This window comes from Capsicum annuum, chromosome 5 (assembly GCF_002878395.1).
Source record: "Capsicum annuum cultivar UCD-10X-F1 chromosome 5, UCD10Xv1.1, whole genome shotgun sequence".
Lineage (NCBI taxonomy): Eukaryota > Viridiplantae > Streptophyta > Magnoliopsida > Solanales > Solanaceae > Capsicum > Capsicum annuum.
Window position 1 is genome coordinate 219,647,442 of NC_061115.1, and position 23,262 is coordinate 219,670,703.

A 23,262-nucleotide genomic window follows, 5' to 3' on the forward strand; every position below is an offset into this window, starting at 1 on the left:
ATTTTTGGGCAAAATTGGTGTGCTATGGCTCACAGTTTTGGGGATGGGCACGGAGTCCGAGCGTGCTGTGGGCCCAAAATTGAATGGGGTATGCCAGGGAGGTTAGGGATTATCCCATTGTGGTTCATTTAAATTTTTGTGGCAATTTGGGTGGACAAACGGGCGAAACTGCATAACTGGGGCATTTTTGGGCAAAATTGGTGTGCTATAACCCACGGTTTCAGGGGTGGGTCCGCGGTCCAAGCGTGCTATGGGACAAAAAGTGATCAGGATATGCCAGGGAGGCTGAAGTTCATCCCAGTGTGGTCCATTTAAATTTTCATAGGTATTTGGGTGGACAAACGGGCGAAATGGCACGAACGGGGAATTTTTAGGCAAAATCGGTGTGTTATAGCCCACGGTTATGGGGGTGGGCTCAGGTTTCGAGCATGCTGTAGGCCAAAAATTGATCGAGGTATGCCAGTGAGGCTAGGGATCATCCCAGTGTGGTCCGTTTAAATTTTTGTAGCCATTTGGATGGACAAAAGGGCAAAAAAGCATGAACGGGGCATTTTCAGGGGAAATTGGTGTGCTATAGCCCACGATTTTGGAGGTGGGATCAAGGTCCGGAGTTTGAGCGTGCTGTGGGCTAAAAATTGATCGGACCGTGCTCGAGAGATTGAGGATAATCCCAGTGTATTCCATTTAAATTTTTGTGGCCATTTGGGTGGACAAACGGGCGAAATGGTTCGAATAGGGCCTTTTCGACCAAAATCGCTGTGCTATACCCCATGGTTTTGGGGGTGGGCCCAGGGTTCAGGCGTGGTGTGGGCTAAAAATCAATCAGGACATGCCAGAGAGACTGGGGATCGTCCTAGTGTCGTCCGTTTAAATTTTTGTGGCCATTTGAGTGGACAAACGAGCGAAACGGCGTGATCGGGGCATTTTCGGGCAAAATCGGTGTGCTATAGCCCACAGTTTTAGGAGTGGCCCTGGTGTACAGGCAGGCTGTGGGCCAAAAATTAATCGAGGCATGTCAGGGAGGCTGGGAATCATCCAAGTGTGGTCCGTTTAAATTTTTGTGGCCATTTTGGTGCACAAACGGGCGAAACTACGCGACCGAGGCATTTTCAGGCAAAATTGGTGTGCTATAGCCTACGGTTTTGGTGGTGGGCCCAGTTTCCGGGCATTCTGTGGGCCAAAAATTGACTGGGGCATGCCAGGGAAGCTGGGGATCATCCCTGTTTGGTCCGTTTAAGTTTTTGTGGCCATTTGGTTGGACAAATAAGCAAAACAGTGTGAACGGGGCATTTTTAGGCAAAATCGGTGTGCTATAGCCCACGATTTTGGGGGTGGGACTGGGGTCCAGGCGTTCTATGGGACAAAATTGACCGGGACATGCCATGGAGATTGGGGATCATCCTAGTGTGGTCTGTTTAAATTTTTGTGGCCATTTGGATCAAAAAATGGGCAAACCAACACGAATGAGGCTTTTTTCAAGCAAAATCGGTGTGCCATAACCCACACCGAGGGTAGGGCTATGCAAAAACTAAACCAACTGATAAACCTAACTGATAAAAATACTATTGGGTTATCGGTATTGGGTTATTGGTTTGTTATTGGTTTTATAAAAATTTTTATTGGTTAACTCGTTTGGTTTCGGTCTTGATCTATTGGGTTATCGATTTAACCGATAACCCAATAAGAATACAGTAAAATTACTATGCTTTCCCTGTTTAATTTTTTTTGGGTTTAATTTATCATTTTATTAATAATAAAACTTAATGGCCCAACCCATTATTCAACAAAATAAAAACCTGTTTCAACTTTCAGCAATCCATTACTCTACCCGGCCCAACCAAAATAACATATATGATAATGGATAATTAGAAAGAGTAGGGTTTCTAAATCAGAAGTTTCCAAATCCACATCTCATCTCCAGTTCTCCACCGCCTCTTACTCTTCTGCTTTTTTTTTGTTGCTGTAGCTGATCCATCTTACAGTTTCTCCCTCTTGTTGACCTGCTACTTTCATCTTACTAAGGTACTGGCTGAGATTCCCTTGATTATTTACTCTTTGATTCACTTTTTTGGCAAAATCTTAATGATTTCCTGTCCATTGAGAGGATGTTATCCCAGAATCAGTCGTGAAGTTCTTGTGCTGTTTTGATGAGAACTGTGATTACTATGAGTGAACCCAATTTATGTATGTTTTTGAGAAAATGATCTATGATGGTTGGAGTCTTGTCAATTTGGCAGGTTCAAACTATTTCGTGGCCATGAATGATCCCTTTCTGATGGCCATAAGTTTGTGTGATGGGACTGTGGCATCCTCTTGTTTGTGCCGTGGGGTTATAAATAACATCACAATATTAATGGTAAAGTTCAAGCTAGTGGTTGCCTCTTTATCTGCCGTGCTTGGTCACCACAGATTCCTGCCAGATTAGTAAATGGTTTAAATATGTCCTTGATGAACCAGAGTATTGTTTTGGTCGACGGAACCGGTTGTTCAGATTGTTTCTATGGTTGAAGAACCCACTGTATCCTTGTTCCAAGGGTGACAAAGAATTTAAGAGTTGAAGCTATTAGACTCTTTAATCCTCGATAATGGTTCTTTGGTACATTTTGAATGAAATAATACTCATTTTTCACACCACTTAGCAAGAAAAGCCCAACATTAAGAAAAAAATAATGTTCACTTTTGTAATGTTTTCCCACCAGCCTCTTTTCTTGAAGTAGCTTTCTGTTATTAATTTTTTCCTTGCATTTTGTTTATGCCTAAAATTCTTAGTAAAGGATTTGACATGGTTCAAAATAAGGAAAAAGATCTCTTAATTTTTGTTTACTTTGAAAGTATTTCATGATTTGTTGTCTAATTATTGTCTAAATTCTATTTTACAGTGACATATACTGATATTCATGGCTGAAAATACTACAACTGATGAGGCAGCGCCAGTGATCCTAGGTGATGAAAGCACTAATTCAAATATTGCATGTCAAATACATTCTGTTCAAACGACGGTAAAGAAAGAAAGAAAAGGTCTTGTACATGGAATTATTTTGGATCATTTGTTGATGAAGAAGAACATAAGAAATCAAGGTGTAAGCATTGTGTTCAATATTATTTTGCCAATTCAAATAAAAATGGTACCACGGCAATGCTTACTCATTTGTTAACATGTTCAAAGATGCCTCGAAATCAAACTGTTGACAAAAATCAAACCGAAATAGGCTTTCAATATGTTCAGGGGGTGTTGCGGGTGATTTGAGCAAGAACAATGTAGGAAAGCTTTATGTCGCATGGTGATTGTGGATGAACTCCCCTTCAGGTTTGTTGAGAAGAAACGTTTAAGAAACTTTATGAAAGTAGTGCAACCTCATTTTAAAATTCCTTCTCATAACACTGTGACATGTGACTATTTTAAACTGTTTGATGAAGAGAAACAAAAGTTGAAGAGGTCTTTTAGAGATGCCCAGCAAAGAGTCTGTCTTACCACTGATACTTAAACCTCTTTGCAGTGAATTAATTATATGTGCATCACTGCACATTGGATCGACATTAAATGGATTATGCACAAGAGGATAATTAACTTTTGTCCAATTAGTAGTCATAGAGGTGAAGACATGGCTACTGAGATTAGTAAGTGTTTACCTGATTGGGGCATCGATAAAATTTTTACCATCACAGTTGATAATGCTAGTTCGAACGACGTGACTTTGAAAGAGTTAGCTAAGATATTCACTAAATGGGGAACCAATTTCATGAATGGAGAACACCTTCATGTAAGGTGTATGGCTCACATTATTAATCTCATTGTCCAAGATAGTTTGAAAGTGACTAGCGTGTCCATTGAAAAGGTTAGAAAAGCAGTGAAATACATAAGGTAGCCCACTGTAAGGTGTAAGAGGTTCCAAGAATGTTGTGAAGATGTTGATATCAATAGTAAAAAATTGTTATGTTTGGATGTTTCTACGAGGTGGAATTCTACATATTTGATGTTGAATAGGGCAGGTCAGTGTGAAAATGGGTTGGTGAGTTATGTTTATCGTGACATTAGCTTATCACATTACCTTTGGTTTGTTGAGGATTATGAGGTAACTGTTGTTGGTGCATTTTCGAGTGATGACTGGGACCATGTGAAGAAAATTACCAATTTTCTTCAAATTTTTTTATGATCTAACCAAAGAAGTATCTGGATCACTCTATGTCACATCAAATTTACACTTTCTTAAAATTTGTGAGGTTTCTTGTTATTTGAAGCAGTTGATATCTAGTGACGATGATGGTGATGATCTTTTGGGTAAAATTGCATCGAATATAAAAGAAAAGTTTGATAAGTATTGGGGTAGTCCAAAGAAAATGAATAAGATAATTTTTATTTCATGTGTTCTGGATCCTTGGCACAAGTTTGTTTCGGTTGGTTTAGCTCTTCAAATGATGTTTGGGAAAGAAGAAGGACTAATTTTAGAGCATGGGGTGAAAGACTACATGAATTTGATGTATGGTGAGTATGTAAAGGCCTTTTCAAAAGATAAAGATAGTCAACATTCTTCATCTTCATCTAGCTCTTTATTTGAAAATTCTAGTTCACTGCCTTTGAGTTCAGGTAGTACTGTTCAATCGATAGGGTCTTTAGGGTCATTCATGGATGATCTAGTGAAACATAAAGCTGGAAATACAACAACGGTTAAAAGAGAATTGCAAAAGTATCTTGATGAAGCAAATGAAGGTGAAACCAAGAGCTTTAACGTCTTGTCTTGGTGGAAAATACATTCACCCAGATTTCCTATTCTTGCTGAGATGGCTCGGGATGTGTTATCTATTCCCCTTTCAAGCGTGGCATCTGAGTGTGCGTTTAGTACCGGTGGACGTATCTTGAATTCATTTAGGAGTTCATTAACTCCTAAATTGGTGCAAACTCTAGTGTGCCTTCAAGATTGGATTCGGAGTGAATCACAACCTGTTAGTATTGAGGAAGATATAGATGTCCTCAAAAAGCTTAAACAAGGTAAAAATATTCTAATTGTATTAGTTTTGTATTATTATTGTAAATGGTTGTTAACATTTTTGTGACTAATTAATATAAATTCTCTGTAGAATTGGCTAATACTAGCATTCTTGATGATTGACATGGAGTTGAGATTCATCTTTTTTGCACTTGAAGCTGGGCATCTAGTAAGCCACCTATCCTATCTATAATTTGTTTTAAGTCATGTATTTCCTTTGTTGCCGATGTTTGGCATCTTCTATATCATATGGAACACCCCCAATTGTCTAGTGGACTGGTAAGCCACCTATTCTATCGTTTGTTGGATTGTCTAGTGGACTGCTCTTCAATTACAGCAAATCATTATATAGTTTTACCATAGAAAAAGAAAGGGAAAAATACACAAGAAAGCTTCTTTTAGTGAAGTAATTATACAATTGCAGATAGCTAGGGAGATAGAGATATGGCACTAACATAATAGATCCTACTAAGAATTGCAAAAGAAATTGCTTTTTGCTGACAATATGATTAACTAAGATGAACATCATTAAGTTATCTTTAGTTTTCATCCGTGTACATATGATGGAAAAAAACATTTATAGCTACAAGGGATACACCTTCTCTTCCTAAACTGCATGAGTAGATAGATTTCTATCTATCCTCTAGAATAAAAAGATACTGAACCTACAGGAAGCATTTTGTAACATGGATTCGGCAAGCTGAAAATTAGGACTGCGTTAATCAGGACAATATTGTTGTAACACATCAGAAGTTTAGATGGAATAGCATGATACATTAGATACTACATGTCAATGATAGCTAGTATTTGCTTCTTATACTCGAACTGGACTTTGTTAATAGCTTGACAACCTCTTTCATAGAGGGTCTTCTGTTGGCATCCTTCTCTGTACATCTAAGACCTTGTTATGTGATATGTTGTAGGTGTCTGAGTTTTGGTAAGATCTGGATATTTTCAAAGTCTTGAAGCATTTGAAGATTTTTGGCAAGATCTGGATAGTTTCAAAAGCTGGAAGCGTTTAAAGAGTTTTGAACTTTTGGGAAGATCTGGATATTTTGAAAAACTTGAAGAACTAGGATTCATTTTTTTTCAACTAACATTAAGTTTGAAGATTTTTGTAAACTAAAACTCATTATGTAGGATTTTGCGGCAAGTAAGATTTTATTTTGGTTGTTACTATTTCTATTTTACAAGTATTTTTCTTATTGGTTAAACCGAAAACCGAACCGTTAACAATCAATAATTGATAAAACAAAATCCGATAACAAATATCTTATTGGTTGGTTATTGGTTTTGCATATTAAAAAACCAAAAACCAATAAACCAAACCGATAACACACAAAACTGAACTGAATCGACCGATGCCCACCCCTACCTGAGGGTCTGGGCGTGCTGTGGGTCAAAATCAATCGAGGTGTGCCAGAGAGGATGGGGATCATCCCAGTGCAGTTCGTTTAAATTTACGTAGCTATTTGGGTGCACAAACGGGCATAACGGCGCGAATGGGGCATTTTCAGGAGAAATCGGTGTGCTATAGCCCACGGATTCGGGGGTGGGCCTGGGGTCCGGGCGTACTGTGGGTTGAAAATTGACTGAGGCATGCCTGGGAGGCTGGGGATAATCCATGTATGGTTCATTTAAATTTTTGTGTCCATTTGGGTGGAAAAACAAGCAAAACAACACGAACGGGGTATTTTCAAGAAAAATCGGTGTTCTATAGCCCACGATTTTGGCGGTGGGCCCAAGGTCCGGGCGAGATATGGGCTAAAAATCGACCGAGGTGAGTTAGGGAGGCTAGGGATCAGCCCAGTATTGTTCATTTTTAAATTTTTGTGGCCATTTGGGTGGACAAACGGGCGAAATAGAGCAAACGAGGCATTTTCGAGCAAAATCAATGTGCTATGCCCACGGTTTCGCGGGTGAGCCTGGGGTCCAGTGTACTGTAGGCCAAAAATCAATAGGGGCATGCCAGGGAAGCTGGGGATCATCTTAGTGTAGTCTGTTTAAATTTTAGTGGCCATTTGGGTGTACAAACGGGCGAAAAGGTACAAACGGGGCATTTTCGGGTGAAATCTTTGTCCTATATAGCCCATGGTTTTGGGGGTGGGCCCGGGGTCCGGGCGTGCTGTGGGTCAAAAATTAATCGGAGTGTGTCAGGGAGGATGGGTATCATCCCAGTGTGATCCGTTTAAATTTTTGTAGCTATTTGGGTGACAAACAGGCGAAATGATGCATTTTAGGGTGAAATCGGTATGCTATAGCCTACGATTTCGTGGGTGGGCTCAGGTTCCGGGCGTGCTGTGGGCCAAAAATTAATTGGGGCTTTCCAGAGAGACTGGGCATCATCCTAGTGTGGTCCATTTAAATTTTCGTGGCTATTTGGGTGGAGAAGCAGGCGAAACGGAGCGAATGGAGAATTTTTGGGCGAAACGGAGTGAATGGGGAATTTTTGGGCTAAACCGGTGTGCTATAGCCCACGGTTTTAGGGATAAGCTTGGGGTCCAGGCGTGTTGTGGATCGAAAATCGATCGGGGCATGCCAGGGCAGTTGGGGATCATCCCAGTGTGGTCCATTTAAATATTTGTAGCCATTTGAGTGGACAAACGGGCGAAATGGTGCGAACGGGGCATTTTGCGCGAAATCACAGTGCAATAGCCCATGATTTTGGTGGTAGGCCCAGGGTTCGGGTATTCTAAGGGTTAAATATTGATCGACGCATGCCAGGGACTCTGGAGATCATCCTAGTATGGCCCGTTTAAATTTTTATGGCCATATCAGAGGATAAATGGGAGAAACGGCATGAACGGGGTATTTTCAGGAGAAATTAGTGAGCTATAGGCCACGATTTCAGGGGTGGGCTCAATTTTGGGTATGCTATGGGTCAAAAAATCAATTGAGGCATGCCAGGGAGGATGGGAATCATTCTAGTACAGTTTGTTTAAATTTCTATAGCTATTTGGGTGCACAAATGGAAAAAACGGCACGAACGAAGCATTTTAAAGAGTAATCGGTATGCTATAGCCCATGGTTTTGGGTGTGGGCCCGGGGACCAGGCGTGCTGTGGGTCAAAAATCGATTGAGGCATACCTGAGAGGTTGAAGATTGTTCTAGTATGGTCCGTGTAAATTTTCGTGGCCATTTGATTTGAAAAACGGGTGAAACGGCACGAACAGGGCATTTTCGGGCGAAATCGGCGTGCTATAACCCACGGTTTTGGGGGTAGGCCTGAGATTCGGGCGTGTTATGGGTCAAAAATTGACCGGGGCATGTTAGGGAGGCTAGGGATCATCCCAGTGTGGTCTGCTCAAATTTTCATGGCCATTTGGGTGGACAAATGGGTGAAACGGCGTGAATGAGGCATTTTTGGGCTAAATCAATCTGCTATAGCCCACGATTTTGGTGGTGGGCCAGGGGTACGGGCGTGTAATAGGCCAAAAATTGATTGAGGCATGCCAGGGAGGCTGAGGATTATCCCAGTGTGGTCCATTTAAATTTTTGTCTATTTAGGTGGACAAATAGGCAAAACGGTGCATATTTGGGAGAAATCGGTGTGCTATAGCCCACGGTTTTGGGGGTGGGCTCGAGGTCCAGGAGTGTTGTGAGCCAAAAATCAACTAGGGCATGCCTGGAGGCTGGGTATCATTCCAGTATGGTTTGTTTAATTTTTGTGGCCATTTGGGTGGACAAACGGCCGAAATGGCGCGAATGAGGCATTTTCGGGTAAAATCGGTATGCTATAGCCCACAATTTTGGGGGTGGGATTGGGGTCCGAGCGTGTTGTGGGCAGAAAATCGACCGTGGCATGCCAGGGCAGCTGGGGATTATCCCAGTGTGGTCTGTTTAAATTTTTGTAGCCCTTTGGGTGGACAAACGGGCAAAACGGCGCGAACGGGGCATTTTCGTGCAAAATCAGTTTGCTATAGCCCATGGTTTAGGGGGTAGGCCCGGGATCCGGGCATTCTATGGGTCAAAAAATTAATTGGGGCGTGCTAGGGAGGCTGAGGATCTACCTAGTGTGGCCCGTTTAAATTTTTGTGGCCATTTTGGTGGACAAACGGGAGAAACTGCACAAATGGATCGTTTTTGGGCAAAATCGGTGTGCTCTAGCCCACGATTTTGGGACTGGGCCATGGTCCAGGTGTGCTATATGAAAAAAAATGATCAGGGCATGCCAGGGAGGCTAGGGATCATCCCAGTATGGTCCGTTTAAATTTTCGTGGGTATTTGGGTGGACAAACGAGCGAAATGGCATGAACGAGGCATATTCAGGCAAAAGCGGTGTGTTATAGCCCACAGTTTCGGGGGTGGGCCTGGGTTCCGAGTGTACTAAGGGCCAAAAATCAATTGGGGCATGATAGAGAGGCTGGGGATCATTCCAGTATGGTTCGTTTAAATTTTTGTAGCTATTTGAGTAGATAAATAGGCAAAACAGCACGAACGAGGCATTTTTGGGAAAATTTGGTATGCTATAGCCCATGGTATTGGGGGTGACTCGGGGTCTGGGACTCGGTCGTGCTATGGGCCAAAATTTGATCGAGGCGTGCAAGGGAGGATGAGGATTGTCCCAGTGTATTCCGTTTTAACTTTCATGGCCATTTGGGTTGACACTCGGGCGAAATGGTGCGAACAGGGCATTTTCGAGCGAAATCGATGTGCTAAATCCCACGGTTTCAGGGGTGGGCCCTGGTTCGGGCTTGTTGTGTGATAAAAATCAACTGGGGCATGCCAAAAAGGCTGGGGATCATCCTAGTATGGTCCGTTTAAATTTTTGTGGCCAATTTGATGGATAAACGGGCAAAACAGTGCGAACGAGGCATTTTCGAGCAAAATCGGTGTGCTATAGCCAACAGTTTCGGGCATGGGCCTGAAGTTCGGACGTGCTGCGGGCCAAAACTTGATCGGGGTATGCTACGGAGGTTGGGGATCATCCCAGTATGGTCCGTGTAAATTTTTGTGGCTATTAGGGTGGACAAACGGACAAAACGGCACGAAGGGGGAAATTTTGAGTGAAATTGGTGTGCTATAGCCCACGATTTCAGGGGTTGGCTTAGGGTATGGGTGGGCTGTGGGCCAAAAATTGACTGAGGCATGCCAGGGAGGCTGGGCATCAGCTAAGTGTGGTCCGTTTAAATTTTTGTGGCTATTTGGGTGCACAAACGGGCGGAACGGCGCGATCGGGGCATTTTCAGGCAAAATCGATGTGTTATAGCCCACGGTTTTAGCGGTGGGACCTAGGACCAGGCGTGATGTAGGCCAAAATTTGACCGAGGCATGCTAGGGAGGTTGGGGATCATCCCTGTGTTGTCTGCTTAAGTTATTGTGGCCATTTGGGGGGACAAACGGGCAAAACAGCGTGAATGGGGCATTTTTAGACAAAATTGGTGTGCTACAGCCCATGGTTTCGGGGATGGGACCGGGGTTCGGGCGTGCTGTAGGATGAAAATCAATCAGGGCATGCCTTAGAGTCTGGGGATCATCCTAGTATGGTTTGGTTAAATTTTTGTGGCCATTTAATTGGACAAACCGGCAAAACAACATGAACCAGGCATTTTCGAGAAAAATTAGTGTGATATAGCCCACGATTTTGGGGGTAGGCTCGGTGTTCGGGGGTTCTGTGGGCCAAAATTTGATCGGGGAGTGCCAGGGAGGCTGGGGATCATCCCAATTTTGTCCGTTTAAATTTTCATGGCCATTTGGGTGGATTAATGTGCAAAATAGCATGAACGGAGCAATTTCAGTTGAAATCAGTGTGCTAGACCACAGTTTAAGGGGTGGGCCTGGGATCCGGGTATGCTGTGGGATGAAAATTTACTGGGGCGTTCCAGGGAGGATGGGTATCATCTCAGTGGTCAAACGGGCGAAACGACGTAAATGGTGTATTTTCGGGCGAAATCGGTGAGCTATAGCCTACAGCTTCGGGGGTGGGCCGGGGTTCGGGCGTGCTGTGGACCAAAAATTGGCCGGGGCATGCCAGGGAGTCTGGGGATTGTCTTAGTGTGGTTCGTTTAAATTTTTGTAGCTATTTGGGTGGACAAACGAGTGAAACGGCGTGAACGGGGCATTTTTGGGCGAAATCGGTGTGCTAAAGCCCACAGTTTAGGGGGTGGCCTCGGGGTCCGGGCGTGCTATGGGATAAAAATTGATTGGAGCATACAAAGGAGGCTGAGGATCATCCTAGCGTGGTCTGTTTATATTTTCGTGGCAATTTGGGGGGACAAACGGGCAAAATGGTGCCAATAGGGCATTTTCGAGCGAAATCGTTGTGCTATAGCCCACAGTTTTGGGGATGGGATGGGGGTCCGAGCGTGCTGTGGGCCGAAAATTAATTGAGGCATGCCAAAGAGGCTGGGTATTATCCCAGTGTGGTCCATTTAAATATTCGTGGCCATTTGGGTGCATAAACGGGCGAAATGGCACGAACAGGAAATTTTTTAGCAAAATCGTTGAGCTATAGCCCAAGGTTTCAGGGGTGGGCCAGGCGTTTGGGTGTTCTGTGGGCCAAAAATCAATCGGGGCATGCTAAAGAGGCTGGGGATCACCTATTATGGTGTGTTTAAATTTTCATAGGCATTTGGGTGGACAAACAGGAGAAACGGCGCAAACGGGAGATTTTCGGGCAAAATTGGTGAGCTATAGCCCACGATTTCGGGGGTGGGCCCGGGGTACAGGTGTGCTGTGGGCCCTAAATTGACTGAGGTGTGTCAGGGAGGATGAGGATCATCCTAATATGGTCTGTTTAAATTTTTGTCGAAATTTGGGTGGATAAACTAGGAAAAATGGCGCGAATGGGGCGTTTTCAAGAGAAATAGATGTGCTATAGCCCACAGTTTTGGGGGTGGTACAGGGGTATGGGCGTGCTGTGGAATGACTATCGGCTGAGGCATGTCAAGGAGGTTGGGGATCATCCTAGTATGATCCATTTAAATTTTTGTGGCTATTTGGGTGGACAAACGGGCAAAATGGCATGAATAGGTAATTTTTGGGCAAAATCGATGTGCTATAGCCCACGGTTTTGGGGGTGGGCCTAGGGTACGGGCATGCTGTTAGTAAAAAATTGATCGAGGTATGCCAGGGAGCTTGGGGATCATCCCAGTGTGGTCCGTTTAAATTTTTATGGCCATTTGGGTGCACAAATAGGCAAAAAAGCATGATCAGGTTATTTTCAGGAGAAATCGATGTGCTATAGCCCTCGGTTTCGGGGGTGATCCCAGGGTCCGCGTGTACTGTGGGGAGAAAATGGACTAGGGTGTGTCAGGGAGACTGGGGATCGTTCCTGTGTGATCCGTTTAAATTTTTTTGGCCATTTGGCTAGGCAAACGGGCAAAATGGTGAGAACGGTGCATTTTGGGGCAAAATTGGTGTGCTATAACCCACAGTTTTGGGGGTGAACCCGGGGTTCGGGTATGTTGTGGGCCGAAAATTGACCGGGGCGTGCTAGGGAGGCTGGGGATCATCCAAGTAAGGTCCGTTTAAATTTTCATGGCCATTTGGGTGGACAAACGGGTGAAATGGCGTGAACGGGGCATTTTCAGGCGAAATAGATGTGCTATAGTCCACAGTTTCAGAGGTGGGCCCGGGGTCCGGGCGTGCTGAGGGATGAAAATAAGACAGGGTGTGCCAGGGAGGCTGGGGATCATCCCAGTTTGGTCCGTTTAAATTTTTGTGGCCATTTGGATGGAGAAATGGGCGAAATAGTATGAACGAGGCATTTTTAGGCAAAATCGATGTGTTATATTCCAGGTTTCGGGGGTGGGCTAGGGGTCCGGGTGTGCTGTGGGTCAAAAATTTATTGAAGCATGAAAGGGAGGCTGGGATCATCCCAGTGTGGTCCGTTTAAATTTTCGTAGCCATTTGGGTGGACAAACGGGTGAAACGGCATGAACGGGGCATTTTCAAGCGAAATTGGTGTGCTATAGCCCACGGCTTCGGGGGTGGTCCCAGGGTCCGGGCGTGCTGTAGGCCGAAAATCCACAGGGACATGGCAGGGTAGCTGGGGATCATCCCAGTATGGTCCGTTTAAATTTTCGTAGCCATTTGGGTGGAAAAACAGGCAAAACGGCACAAATGGGGCATTTTTTTAGTGAAATCACTGTGCTATAGCCCACGGTTTGGGGGTGGGCCAGGGGTCCGGGCGTGCTATGGGTCAAAAATTTATTGAGGCATGGCAGGGACTCTGGGGATCATCACAATGTGGTCCTTTTAAATTTTTTGGCTATTTAGAAGGATAAACAGGAAAAACAGCGCGAACGGAGCATTTTTGGGTAAAATCGGTGTGCTATAGCCCACGGTTTTGGGGTTAGGCATGGGGTCCGAGCGTACTTTGAGACGAAAATTGATTGGGGTATGCTAAGGAGGATGGTGATCATCCAAGTATGGTCTAGTTAATTTTTTTGGCCATTTGGGTGAACAAACGGGCGAAACGGCGTGAATGGGGCATTTTCGAGCGAAATAGGTGTGCTATGGCCCACGGTTTTGGGGGTAGTCCCAAGGTCCGGGTGCTACAGTCCAAAAATTGACTGGGGCGTGCTAGGGAGGCTGGGGATCATCCCAATGTGGTCCGTTTAAATTTTTGTAGCTATTTGGATGGGCAAACGGGCAAAATGGTACGAATAGGGCATTTTCGGGCGAAATCAATGTGCTATATCCCATGGTTTTGGGGGTGGACCCAGGTTCAGGGTCTACTATAGGCTGAAAATTGACTGTGGCATGCCAGGGAGGCTGAGGATCGTCCCAATATAGTCCGATTAAAGTTTTGTGGCCATTTGGGTGGACCAACGGGCAAAACGGTGCGAATAAGGCATTTTTGGGTGAAATCGGTATGCTATAGCCCACGATTTTAGGGTGGGCCCGAGGTCCGGGTATGCTGTGGACCAAAAATTGACTAGAGAATGCCAGGGATGCTGGGGATCATCCCAGTGTGGTCCGTTTAAATTTTTATGTCCATTTGGGTGGACAAACAGGCAAAACGACATATTTTGGGGAGAAATCGGTGTGCTATAGCCTACGGTTTCAGGGTCTAGGCGTGCTGTTGGCCAAAAATCAACTGGGGCATGCCAAGGATGCTGGGGATCATCCAAGTGTGGTCTGTTTTAATTTTCATGGCCATTTGGCTGGACAAACGGGCAAAACAGCACGAACGGGGCATTTTTGAGCTAAATCAGTGTGCTATAGCCGATGATTTTGGAGGTGGACCCAGGGTACGGGTGTGCTGTCAGCCAAAAATTGACCGAGGTGTGCCAGGGAGCCTGGGGATCATCCCAGTGTGGTCCATTTAAATTTTCATGTCCATTTGGGTGCACAAATGGGCAAAAAGGCGCGAATAGGGCATTTTTAGGTGAAAACGATGATCTCTAGCCCACGGTTTTGGGGGTGGGACTGGGGTCCAGGTGTACTATGGGTAGAAAATTGGTTGGGGCATGCCAGGGAGGCTGTGGATTATCCCTGTGTGGTTCGTTTAAATTTTTGTGTCAATTTAAGTGGGCAAACGAGCGAAACGGTGCAAACGAGATCTTTTCGACCAAAATCGGTGTGCTATAACCCATAGTTTTGGGGGTAAAATCGGGGTCTGGGTGTGTTGTAGGCTAAAAATTAATCGGGGCATGCCAGGGAGGCTGGGGATCATCCTAGTGTGGTCCGTTTAAATTTTCATGGCCATTTGGGTGGACAAACGGGCGAAACGGCATGAACGAGGCAATTTCGGGCAAAATAGTCGTGCTATAGCCCAGAATTTTGGAGGTGAGCCCAGGGTACGGGCATGCTGTGGGCTGAAAATAGGCCGGGGCATGCTAGGGAGTCTGTGGATCATCCCAGTATAGTTCATTTAAATTTTTGTGGCCATTTAGGTGGACAAACGGGTGAAACAGCATGAACAGGACATTTTTGGGCGAAATCGGTATGTTATATCCCACGGTTTCGGGGGTGGTCCTGGGGTCCGGGCGTGCTGTCAATCAAAATTGATTAGAGTGTGCCAGGGAGGCTGGGGATCATCCCAATGTGGTCTATTTTAATTTTCATAGTTATTTAGGTGGACAAATCGGCAAAACGTGGTGAACTAGGCATTTTTGAGCAAAATCTTTGTGCTTTAGCCAAGGGTTTCGGGGGTGGGCACGGGGTCCAAGCGTAATGTAGGCCAAAAATCGATCGGGGCGTGCCAGGGAGGCTGAGGATCATCTCATTATGGTCCATTTAAATTTTTGTGCCCATTTAGGTGGACAAACAGGCAAAATGGGACATTTTTGGGAGAAATTGGTTGCTATAACCCACGATTTCGTGAGTGGGCTTGGGGTTCGGGCGTGCTGTTGGCCAAAAATCGATCAGGGCATGCCAGGTAGGATGGGGATTGTCCCAGTGTGGTCCGTTTAAATTTTAATGGCCATTTGGGTGGACAAACGGGTGAAATAGCGCAAATGGGGTATTTTCAAGCAAAATCGATGTCCTATAGCTATGGTTTCAGGGGTGGGCTCGGAGTCCGGGCGTTCTGTGGGCTGAAAATGAATTAAAGCATACCAAGGAGACTGGGGATCGTCCTGGTGTGGTGCGTTTAAATTTTTATGGCCATTTGGGTGGACAAACGAGCGAAACAGCACGAACGGAGCATTTTTGAGCAAAATCGGTGTGTTATAGCCCACTGTTTTTAGGGTGGACCTGAGGTTCTAGCGTGTTGTGGGACAAAAATTGGCCGAGGCGTGTAAGGGAGGCTGGGGATCATCCGAATATGGTCTTTTTAAATTTTTATGGTCATTTGTGTAGACAAACGGTCAAAACGATGCAAACGAGGCATTTTCATGTGAAATTGGTGTGCTATAGCTGACGGTTTTAGAGTGGGCCCAAGGTCCGAGTATACTGTGGGCCAAAAATTGATCGGGGCATGCCAAGGAGGCTAGGGATCATCCTAGTGTGGTCCATTTAAATTTCTGCGTCCATTTAGGTGGACAAACAGGCAAAACGGCATATTTTAGGGAGAAATTGGTGTGCTATAGCACACGATTTTGGGGGTGAGCTCGGGGTCCGGGCGTGCTATATGACAAAAATCGATCGCCGCATGCCAGGGAGGCTGGGATTATCCCAGTATGGTTCGTTTAAATTTTTGTGGCAATTTGGGTTGATAAACGGGTGAAATAGCGCAGATAGAGCATTTTTTGGCGAAATTGGTGTGCTATAGCCCACAATTTCGGGGGTGGGCCTAGGGTCCGGGTGTGCTGTGGGCCAAAAATCGACCGAGACATGCCAGGGCGGCTGAGGATTGTCTTAGTGTGGTTTATTTAAATTCTCATAGCCATTTGGGTGGACGAACGGGCGAAACAACGGGAATGGGGCATTTTCAAGCGAAATTGGTGTGCTATTGGCCACGATTTTGGGGTTGGGCTCTAGATTCGGGCGTGTTATGGGTTGAAAATCAATCTGACTGTGCCAGGGAGGCTGGGGATCATCCTAGTTTGGTGCGTTTAAATTTTTGTGGCAATTTGGGTGGACAAACGGGTGAAACAGTGAGAATAGGGCATTTTCAAGCGAAATTAGTATGCTATAGCCCATGGTTTCGGGGGTCGGCACAGGGTTCGGGTGTGCTGTTGGCCAAAAATTGACCGAGGCATGCCATGGAGGCTGGGGATCATCTCAGTGTGGTTCATTTAAATTTTTGTTGCCATTTGGGTGGACAAACGGGAAAAACGGCACGAATTGGGCATTTTCGAGCAAAAGCGGTGTGCTATAGCCTACGCTTTTGGGAGTTGGTATGGGGTCCAGGTGTGCTATGGGCTAAAAATCAATCGGGGTATGCCAGGGAGGCTGGGGATCATCCCAGTGTGGTCTGTTCAAATTTTTGTCGGCATTTGGTTGGACAAACGGGCAAAATAGTACAAATGGTGCATTTTCAGGCAAAATCAAAGTGTTATAACCTACGATTTGGGGGTGGGCCTAGGGTTCGAGTGTGTTATGGGCCAAGAATTGATCGGGGCATGCCAGGGAGGCTGGGGATCATCCCAGTATGGTTCATTTTAATCTTCGCAACAATTTGGGTAGACAAACGGGCAAAACGGCGCGAACAGAGCATTTTTGGGTTAAATCGATGTGCTATAGCCCACGATTTTAGGGGTGGGATCAGGATCCGGATTACGGGTCTGCTGTGGCTCAAAAATTGATCGGGGTGTGTTAGAGAGGCTGAGGAACATCCCAATGTATTTCGTTTAAATTTTTGTGGCCATTTGGGTGCACAAATGGGAGAAACGATGCGAACAGGGCATTTTTGAGCGAAACAACTATGCTATAGCCCATGTTTCAGGGGTGTTCCCGGGTTCTGGGTATGCTCTGTGTAAAAATTTGATTGGGTATTCCAGGGAGGCTGGGAATGGTCCTAGTGTGGTCCGTTTAATTTTTTGTTGCCATTTGGATGGATAAACGGGTGAAACAAAGTGAATGAGGCATTTTCAAGCAAAATTGGTGTGCTATAGCCAAAAATTTTTAGCGTGTTGTGGGCCAAAAATTGACCGGGGCATGCCAGGGAGGATGTGGATTATCCCTGTGTGGTCCTCTTAAATTTTTGTGGCTATTTGGGTGGAGAAACTAGCGAAACAATGCGAACGGGGCATTTTCGAGCAAAATTAGTGTGCTATAGCTTACGGTTTTAAGGGTGGGGCCAGAGTACGAGCGTGATATGGGCAAAAAATCAATCAAGGCATGCCAGGGAGCTTGGGGATCATCCAAGTGCGATCTGTTTAAATTTTTGTGGCCATTTGGGTGCACAAACGGGTGAAACGGCGCAAACAGGGCATTTTCTGGCGAAATTGGTGTGCTATAACCCATTTATTAGGGGGTGGGCCCAGGGTCCAAGCGTACAGCGGGCCAAAAATTGACCTGGGCATATCAGGGGAGCTTAGGATCATCCTTTTATGGTCTGGTTAAATTTTTGTGGCCATTTGGGTGGACTAACGGGCGAAATAGCAAGAACGGGGCATTTTCGAGCAAAATCGTTGTGCTATAGCCCACAATTATTGGGGTGGACCTGAGATTCGAGCGTGTTGCGGGCCAAAAATTGGACGAGACATGGCAGGGAGGCTGGGGATCATCCCAATATGGTCCGTTTAAATTTTCATGGTCATTTGGGTGGAAAAACGGGCAAAACGGTGCGAATGAGGCATTTTTAGGTGAAATCGGTGTGCTATAGTCGACGATTTTAGGGTGGGCTCGAGGTTCGAGTTTACTGTGGGCCAAAAATCGATCAGGGCATGACAGGGAGGATGGGGATCATCCCAGTGTGGTTTATTTAAATTTTCGTGTCCATTTAGGTGGACAAACAAGCCAAACAACATATTTTTAGGAGAAATTGGTGTGCTATAGCACATGGTTTCGGGGGTGGGCTCGGGGTACGGGCATTCTGTTTGACAAAACTTGACCGCGGTATGCCAGGGAGGCTAGGGATCATCCCAGTATGGTCCGTTTAAATTTTCATGGCAATTTGGATGGATAAACGGGTGAAATGGCGTGAATAGGGCATTTTTAGGCGAAATCAGTGTGCTATAGCCCAGAATTTTAGTGGTGGGCCCAGGGTCTGGGCGTATTATGGGCCGAAAATCAACCGGGGCATACCAGGGTGACTGAGGATTGTCCCAGTGTGGTTCTTTTAAATTTTCATAGCCATTTGGGTGGACAAACGGGCGAAACGGCGTGAATGGGGCATTTTCAAGCAAAATTGGTGTGCTATTGCCCACAATTTTGGGGGTGGGCTCGAGATTCGGGTGTGTTATAGGTCAAAAATCAATCTAGGCATGCCAAGGAGGCTGGGGATCATCCCAATTTTGTACGTTTACATTTTTGTGGTAATTTGGGTGAAATGGTGCGTATAGGGCATTTTCGAGCGAAATTAGTGTGCTATCGCCCACGGTTTTGGGGGTCGGCACAGGGTCCGGGTGTGCTATTGGCCAAAAATCGATCGAGGCGTGCCATGGTGGTTGGGGATAGTCCTAGTGTGGTTCATTTAAATTTTCGTTGCCATTTGGGTTGACAAACGGGCAAAACAGCACGAATTGGGCATTTTCGAGCAAAATTAGTGTGCTATAGCCTATGGTTTTGGGAGTGGGCTTGGGGTCCAGGCGTGCTGTGGGCTGAAAATCGATCGAGGTATGCCAGGGAGGCTGGGGATCATCCTAGTATGGTCCGTTCAAATTTTTGTGGGTATTTGGTTGGACAAATGGGCAAAATAGCACAAATGGGCTATTTTCAGGCAAAATCAAAGTGCTATAGCCTACGATTTGGGGGTGGGCTCGGGGTTCGAGTGTGTTATGGGCTAAAAATCGATCGGGGCATGCCAGGGAGGCTGGGATCATCCCAGTGTGGTTCTTTTTAATTTTCGTAGCCATTTGGGTAGAAAAACGGGCAAAACAGCGCGAACGGGGCATTTTCAGGTTAAATCAATGTGCTATAGCCCACGATTTTAGGGGTAGGATCGGGGTCCAAGGTACGGGTGTGCTGTGGGTCAAAAATCAACTGGGGTGTGATAGGGAGGTTGAGGATCATCCCAGTGTATTCCGTTTAAATTTTTGTGGCCATTTGGGTGCATAAACACGAGAAACGGTGCGAACAGGGCATTTTCGAGCGAAACAACGGTGCTATAGCCCACGTTTCAGGGGTGTTCCCGGGGTCCAGGTATGCTGTGGGCCAAAATTTTATTGGGCATGCTAGGGAGGCTAGGAATTGTCCTAGAATGGTCTATTCAAATTTTTGTTGCCATTTGGATGGATAAACGGGTGAAACGACGCGAATAGGGCATTTTTGAGCAAAATTGGTGTGTTATAGCCAACAGTTTTGGGCGTGCCGTGGGCCAAAAATTGATCGGCGCATGATAGGGAGGCTGTGGATTATCCCAGTGTCGTCCGCTTAATTTTCAGTGGCTATTTAGGGTGTGAAACAGGCGAAACAATGTGAATGAGGCATTTTCGAGCAAAATTAGTGTGCTATAGCTTACAGTTTTAGGGGTGGGGCCAGGGTATGGGCGTGATGTAGGCCAAAAATTGATCGAGGCATGCCAGGGAGACTGGGGATCATCCAAGAGTGGTCCGTTTAAATTTTTGTGGCTATTTGTGTGCACAAACGAGCGAAACAGTATAAACGAGGCATTTTCAGGCAAAATTGGTGTGCTATAGCCCACTTATTTGGGTTGGGCCCAGGGTCCAGGTGTACTGCGGGCCAAAAATTGACCTGGGCATATCAGGGGAGCTTAGGATCATCCTTGTGTGGTCCGATTAAATTTTTGTGGCCATTTGGGTGGACAAATGGGCGAAATAGCGAGAACGAGGCATTTTCAGGCAAAATAGGTGTGCTATAGCCCACGATTTTGCGGGTGGGACCGGGGTTCGGGCGTGCTGTTGGACGAAAATCGACTGAGGTATGCCAGGGAGGCTGGGGATCATCGCAATGTAGTCTGTTTAAATTTTTGTGGCCATTTAGGTGTGCAAAATTGATGTGCTATAACCTACAGTTTTGGGGATGGGCCTGGGGTCCAGGCGTGCTGTGGGCCAAAAATCGACCGAGGCTTTCTAGGGAGGCTAGGGATCATTTCAGTATGGTTTGTTTAAATTTTTGTAGCCATTTGGGTTGACAAACGGGCAAAACGGCACGAATCGGGCATTTTTCAGGCGAAATTGGTGTGCTATAGCCCACAGTGTTGGGGGTGGGCCCGAGGTCTGGGCGTGCTGTAGACCAAAAATCAATCGGGGCATGTCAGAGAGGATGGGGATATCCCAGTATGATCCATTTAAATTTTTGTGTCTATTTGGATGGACAAACGGGTGACACAGCGCGAATGAGGCATTTTTCAGACGAAGTCGGTGTGCTATAGCCCACGGTTTTGGGGGTGGCTACGGGGTTTGGGCATGTTGTGGGCCAAAAATTAACCGAGGCATGCCAAGGAGGCTGGGGATCATACCAATGTGGTCCGTTTAAATTTTCGTCACCATTTTGGTGGATAAATGGGCAAAACAGCATGAACAGGGCATTTTTGGGAGAAATTGGTATGCTATAGCCCACTGCTTCGGGGGTAGGCCTAGGGTCCAAGCGTGTTTTGGGCCAAAAATGGACCGGGGCATGCCAGGGAGGCTGGGGATCATCCCATTATGGTCTGTTTAAATTTTTGTAGCCATTTGGGTGGAGAAACGAGAGCAACGACGCGAACGGAGCATTCTCGAGCTAAATTGGTGTGCTATAGCCCACGGTTTGGGGGGTGGTCCTGGGGTCCGGGCTTGCTATCGGCCAAAACTTGATCGGGGTATGCCAGGGAGGTTGGGGAATTATCCCAATATGGACCGTTTAAATTTTTTCAGTCATTTGGGTGGACAAACGAGTGAAACGGTGGGAATGGGGCATTTTCGGGCAAAATCGGTGTGCTATTTTGGGGGTGGGCCTGGGGTACGGGAGTTCTATAGGTTGAAAATTGACCGGGGCATACCAAGGAGGCTGGGGATCATTCCAGTGTGGTTCGTTTAAATTTTTGTGGCCGTTTAGGTGGACAAACTGGCGAAAAGTACGAACGGGGTATTTTTGTGCAAAATCGGTGTAATATAGCCCATGGTTTGGAGGGTGGGGCCAAAGTCCAGGCATGCGGTGGGCCAAAAATTGATTGAGCATGCCAGGGAGGATGGGGATCATCCAACATAATCCGTTTAAATTTTTTTGGCTATTTGGGTGGACAAACGAGCGAAACGGCATGAATAGGGCATTACCAGGCAAAATCGGTGTGCTATAGCCCACGATTTTGGGGCGAGCCCGGGGTCCAGCGTGCTGTGGGCCAAAAATCAACCAGGGCATTCCAGGGAGGCTAGGGATCATCCCAGTGTGGTCCGTTTAAATTTTTGTGGGCATTTGAGTAGACAAACGGGCGAAACGGTGCGAACGAAGCTTTTTCGGGCAAAATTGGTGTGCTATAGTTCACGATTTTGGGGGTGGGCCTGGGGTTCGAGTGTGTTGTAGGCTAAAATCGACCGATTCATGTCAGGGAGGCTGGGGATCATCCTAGTGTGGTCCGTTTAAATTTTTGTGGCCATTTTGGTGGACAAACGAGCGAAACGGCGTGAATGAGGCATTTTTAGGCAAAATTGGTGTGCTATAGCCCATGGTTTTGGGGTAGGCCCAGGTTCTGGGCGTGTTGTGGGCCGAATATCAAACGAGGTGTGGTAGGGAGGTTGAGGATCATCTCAGTGTGGTCCTTTTAAATTTTCGTGGCTATTTGGGAGGACAAACTGGAGAAACAGCGTGAACGGGGTATTTTTGAGAAAAATCGATGTGCTATAGCCTACGGTTTCAGGGGTGGGTCTGGGGTTCGGGCGTACTGTGGGCCAAAAATTGAACGGGGCATGTCAGGGAGGCTAGGGATCATCCCAGTGTGGTCTGATTAAATTGTTGTTGCCATTTGGGTGGATAAACGGTCAAAACGACATGAACGGGGCATTTTTGGGTAAAATTGGGGTGCTATAGCCCACGGTTTTGGAGGTGGGTCGGGGGTACGGGCTTGCTGTCGGCCAAAAATTGATCGAGGTGTGCCATAGAACCTGGGGATCATGCCAGTACGGCTCGTTCTAATTTTTGTGGCCATTTGGGTGCATGAACGGGCAAAAAGATGTGAACAGGGCATTTTCAGGTGAAATCGATCTGATATAGCCTACGATTTCGGGGGTGTGCCCGGGGTTCTAGCTTACTGTGGGTAAATAATTGACTGAGGCATGCCAGGGAGGCTGGGGATCATCCCTGTGTGCTCCGTTTAAATTTTTGTGGCCATTTGGGTGGGAAAACGGGCAAAACAGTGCGAACGGGGCATTTTTTGAGCAAAATCGGTGTGCTATTACCCACGGTTTTGGGGGTAAACCCGGGGTCCGGGCGTGATTTGGGCTGAAAATTAACTGGGGTATGCTAGGAAGGCTGGGGATCATCCCATTGTGGTCCGTTTTTATTTTCATGGCTATTTGGGTTGACAAACGGGCGAAACGGCGTGAACGGGGCATTTTCGGGCAAAATAGATGTGTTATAGCCAATAGTTTTGGAGGTGGGCTTAGGGTCCAGGAGTGCTGTGGGGTGAAAATAGGAATGGCCATGCTAAGGATGCTGGGGATCATCCCAATGTGGTCCGTTTAAATTTTTGTGGCTATTTGGATGGACATATGGGCGAAACAGCATGAACGGGGCATTTTTGGGCAAAATCGGTGTGCTATATCCCATGGTTTCGTGGGTGGGCCTGGGGTACGGGTGTACTATCTGTCAAAAATCGACTGGGGCGTGACAGGGATGCTGGGGATCA